The sequence below is a fragment of the Bufo gargarizans genome, chromosome 5 (assembly GCF_014858855.1).
Source record: "Bufo gargarizans isolate SCDJY-AF-19 chromosome 5, ASM1485885v1, whole genome shotgun sequence".
In the NCBI taxonomy this organism is placed as follows: Eukaryota; Metazoa; Chordata; class Amphibia; order Anura; family Bufonidae; genus Bufo; species Bufo gargarizans.
In genome coordinates this window covers 79,302,946-79,308,175 of record NC_058084.1, presented here as the reverse complement: position 1 = coordinate 79,308,175, position 5,230 = coordinate 79,302,946, and positions in this window count along the sequence as shown.

The window sequence follows — 5,230 nt, the reverse complement described above, 5'->3', positions numbered from 1 at the left end:
ATGCTGATGGATCATGTGACGGACCATGTGATGAGCGTAGTGACATCCCCACAGGTCCTTTTCCTGCGCACAGCAAAGATGAAGACAGAAGAGAAGCCGGGCTGTGCGAAAAAGGGGATTAAGGTGAGGTAAATTATTTTATTTTTTAACCCCTCCAGCCCTATTGTACTATGCATTCTGTATTAAGAATGCTATTATTTTCCCTTATAAACATGTTATAAGGGAAAATAATAATGATCGGGTCTCCATCCCGATAGTCTCCTAGCAACTTGCTTGCGGATGCTTGCGATTTTCACGCAGCCCCATTCACTTCTATGGGGCCTGCGTTGTGTGGAGAACGCACAAAGAGGAGCATGCTGCGATTTTCACGCAACGCACAAGTGATGCATGAAAATCACCGCTCATGTGCACAGCCCCATAGAAATGAATGGGTTCGGATTCAGTGCGGGTGCAATGCGTTCACCTTACGCATTGCACCCGCGCAGAAAACTCGCTCGTGTGAAAGGGGCCTAAGTGTTTCGAGCTGCTTATTTAGATCTAAGATCTGGGCTTCCAAATATGCAATGTACATCTTAGGCCTCATTTACCAAGGACTGTCCTTTTTGCCCCTAGGAACCAATCAGAGCTCATTTTTCATTCCTAAAACTGCTCTGGAAAAATGAAAGCTGCTCTCTGATTGGTTGCTATGGGCAAGGAAGACAGTCTTACTGGTAGATAGCTTTGATAAATGAGAACCCATTCCTCAAGACTGAGGGCAGAGGTGTGCCTGTCTTATTATTTATTGTATCTAATCCTCTAATATTAGATATATAATACACATTTATATATTTAGGCCAGGCTGTGTTTGAATTTAGGTACAAAATGGGACATGTGGCTAAATTTGAAACTTCCCTGCATCATAAAACTGGTGTAGAAGATTGATCCACTCCCCCCACAGCATTCACTTGAACAGTCGTCGACCCTAGCGACTGTTCACATTCGGCGCAACGGTGCTGGGACTCCTACCTGTCACGGCTGAGGATGGGCAAAACCCTCAGCTGTGCGATGCCCGAAGATGGTAGGTCGCTACTCGGCCAGGACCACAGCATTAGGGAGCAGGTCACCTCCTAACGCATCCCTAATCTGACCCTGACTCCTAGCTACATGAGCCGACCTTGAAGGTAGGAGGGCTCATGCTCAGGAACCTCGGATCCCTACTCACCCTCCGCAGATCCCTGAGCTAGGAGCTGGGTAGACAGCCCGTTCCTCCTGGACGTGGAGAAACAGGAGTCTAAAGTGGCCAAGCTGCAAGGGGATAGGAACATGAACAGCCTATGGATATGGCAGGAGGATGAAAAGTACTTCCACACCTACCTGCCACAGACACACAGACTGGATCCCGTGCAATACAAGCTAGTGTCCACACTCAAACATAAATGGACACAGCACACACACACACACACACACACACAAACACAGGAACCCAGATCCATAGGTGCATAAAATATGAAAGAGAAAAGAACATCAACTAAGCATCATGTATAACATTTTTGGACCACAAGGGTGGCCCTCACTGGCAGATGGTATTAGAGACCAGGAGGGTGCCTCCAGCTTACTACAAGGCTGGAGTACCCCTCAACTGAGGTTAAATAGCCCATGTAGCCACACCCACACAGACACACCCAGTGCTCACAGACTAGGAAGGGAATTAACCCTTCTCACACCAGGGAAGGGAAGGAAGCCACTTAAAGGGAACCTGTCACCTGGATTTTGTGTATAGAGCTGAGGACATGGGTTGCTAGATGGCCGCTAGCACATCCGCAATACCCAGTCCCCATAGCTCTGTGTGCTTTTATTGTGTGAAAAAAACGATTTGATACATATGCAAATGAACCTGAGATGTGTCCTGTACATAAGATGAGTCAGGGACAGGACTCATCTCAGGTTAATTTGCATATGTATCAAATCGTTTTTTTTCCACAATAAAAGTACACAGAGCTATGGTGACTGGGTATTGTGGATGTGCTAGCGGCCATCTAGCAACCCATGTCCTCAGCTCTATACACAAAATCCCGGTGACAGGTTCCCTTTAAAGGGGAAAGTGCACACATAACTAAAACCCTGTGCACACCAGACATACAAAAGACACACCTAACAAAGACAGGTTGCCAGGTGCAACCGCATGCACATTGCAGCAAGCTGCCTCGCACCAGCTCAGGCTGCTATACTGCGACAATACAAAACAACTTGTTCCCCGCGGCAACCAAACCAAACCGCAGGCAACAGCCTGAGGTTCAGGAGTCATGACCATGACCATGGTCGTGACACTACTATTGGCAAGAGTCCTAGCAACGCTCCGCTAACTTGGTTATTTCATAATGAGTTTCATTTAAAGGGTTATTTCCATCTGGGACATTTATGACATATCTATAGAATGGGGGCCCCGAAGTGTACGGACAGCACGTCGTGCATTCGTGGTCACCGTTCATTCACCGCTATGGAACTTCGGAAACTAGCTGAGCGCTGGTTTGGCTATTTTCAGGAGTCCCACAGTGGTGAATGGAGAGGTGGCCGCGCATCTGCTGCTTGTTCTCCGTTCTCTGCCATGGGACTTCTGAAAACAGCCGAGCGCGCTCACTATTTTTGGACCTCCCATTGCAATGAATGGAGGATGCTGCACATGAGACCCGCACCTATCAGACATTTATGGCACATCCTATGGATATATACCTGTCCCAGATGGGAAACCTCCTCCCTGAGAAAATCATGCGTACACCCCTGAAACTGAAGAATGCAGAATAAAGAGGCAGAACACATTCATTGGGGGATAAAAGGCCAAATTGTTTATTTAAAATATTAAAAATGGCAAACCCCCCGACTCACGGAGAGTCACCCTCCAGCACCCAGGAGAGGAAAAACCCCTGTGGAGGAAACCTCTAGGGAACCATGGCTGGAGGGCTGCCCTTCCCTTGGGCTTAGAGGGTAATGCCACTATGTGGCTGCCACATACATAGTAGGGGGGGTGCAGCAGCCGGGCTGATCTGGTTGGCTAGGCGGATGTCCCTTTCCTCCCGTTGGGCGATGGTCTTCGCGCTGGAACCTCCAAATTTCGTCAAGGAGCGGTGGTGGTGGGGGGGTTTAGTCAAGCTCAAGGTCCTCAGGCCATCAAGTACGGTACCAAATATGGCCGCTCACCTGCTTTTTACAGGGGTTTATCCCTTATGACACAGGTGCTTGTGATGTCACAGGTGTCTATGACTAACGTTCTAAAGGATTAACCCTTTAGTGACTGTCAATGTGCCTTACTGCAGAGGCCATTAACCCCTTCCTGACTGCACTGTTTCCATACACTCCAGTTTGGATAAATACCGTATATTTATGTTCCCCTGGCGACCGCAGGGTTTCCTGCTTCTGTAACTGGCAGCCACTGGTTCAGGCGCCGACACAGAGCACCCGGACCAGTGGCATTTATTTAACCCTTTCCAGACTGCACCATGTAAATGAACAGACTAACAGCATGGTCCGGTGGTTATTATGGGATATCAGAGGCCATGCTGTCCCAAAGGGTTAACTGTCTAGCTGTGTGAATAGTGCGCTTTGAGCAGGTTATCTAACAAACCTAATCTCTAAATGACAGGTTTATAAGGTCAGCGATCAGGAGCTGTCTGCTGAGCTGCTGGATGGAACAGTGGAAATTCAGATCTGCTCAGTACCAGTCGGAACCGAAGCCAAGTTCAGATCCAAATTTTAAACTGGGATCCCTGTACAGCATTACTGTGAAGGTTTGAGGGAAGCGACTGAATCTTTGTTCTGATGATCGCTTCGCTCATCACTAATGGACGCGGTCAAAAAGGAGTCAGAGCAGGGACTCCCAGGAGCACTGACTCCATATATGGACATAGAGCAGGGACTCCTCAGCCACATGTCACACCCACCCTGTGATTGGCAGGCAGAGGTCACACCCACCCTGTGATTGGCAGGCAGAGGTCACACCCGCACTGTGATTGGCAGACAGAGGTCACACCCACCCTGTGATTATCAGGCAGAGGTCACACCCACCCTGTGATTGGCAGGCAGAGGTCACACCCGCAGTGTGATTGGCAGGCAGAGGTCACACCCGCACTGTGATTGGCAGACAGAGGTCACACCCACCCTGTGATTGGCAGGCAGAGGTCACACCCACCCTGTGATTGGCAGACAGGTCACACCCACCCTGTGATTGGCAGGCAGAGGTCACACCCACGCTGTGATTATCAGGCAGAGGTCACACCCACCCTGTGATTATCAGGCAGAGGTCACACCCACCCTGTGATTGGCAGGCAGAGGGCACACCCACCCTGTGATTGGCAGGCAGAGGGCAAATCCACCCTGTGATTGGCAGGCAGAGGGCAAATCCACCCTGTGATTATCAGGCAGAGGTCACACCCACCCTGTGATTGGCAGGCAGAGGGCACACCAGCAATGTGATTGGCAGACAGAGGTCACACCCACCCTGTGATTGGCAGGCAGAGGTCACACCCGCACTGTGATTGGCAGGCAGAGGTCACACCCACCCTGTGATTGGCAGGCAGAGGTCACACCCAAACTGTGATTGGCAGGCAGAGGGCACACCCGCCCTGTGATTGGCAGGCAGAGATCACGCCCGCCCTGTGATTGGCAGGCAGAGGTCACACCCGCCCTGTGATTGGCAGGCAGAGGTCACACCCGCCCTGTGATTGGCAGGCAGAGGTCACACCCACCCTGTGATTGGCAGGCAGAGGTCCACCCGCCCTGTGATTGGCAGGCAGAGGTCACGCCCACCCTGTGATTGGCAGGCAGAGGTCACGCCCACCCTCTGATTGGAAGGCAGAGGTCACACCCACCCTGTGATTGGCAGGCAGAGGTCACGCCCACCCTCTGATTGGCAGGCAGAGGTCACGCCCGCCCTGTGATTGGCAGGCAGAGGTCACACCCACCCTGTGATTGGCAGGCAGAGGTCACACCCACCCTGTGATTGGCAGGCAGAGGTCACACCCACCCTGTGATTGGCAGGCAGAGGTCACACCCACCCTGTAATTATCAGGCAGAGGTCACACCCACCCTGTGATTGGCAGGCAGAGGTCACACCCGCACTGTGATTGGCAGACAGAGGTCACACCCACCCTGTGATTATCAGGCAGAGGTCACACCCGCAGTGTGATTGGCAGGCAGAGGTCACACCCGCACTGTGATTGGCAGACAGAGGTCACACCCACCCTGTGATTGGCAGGCA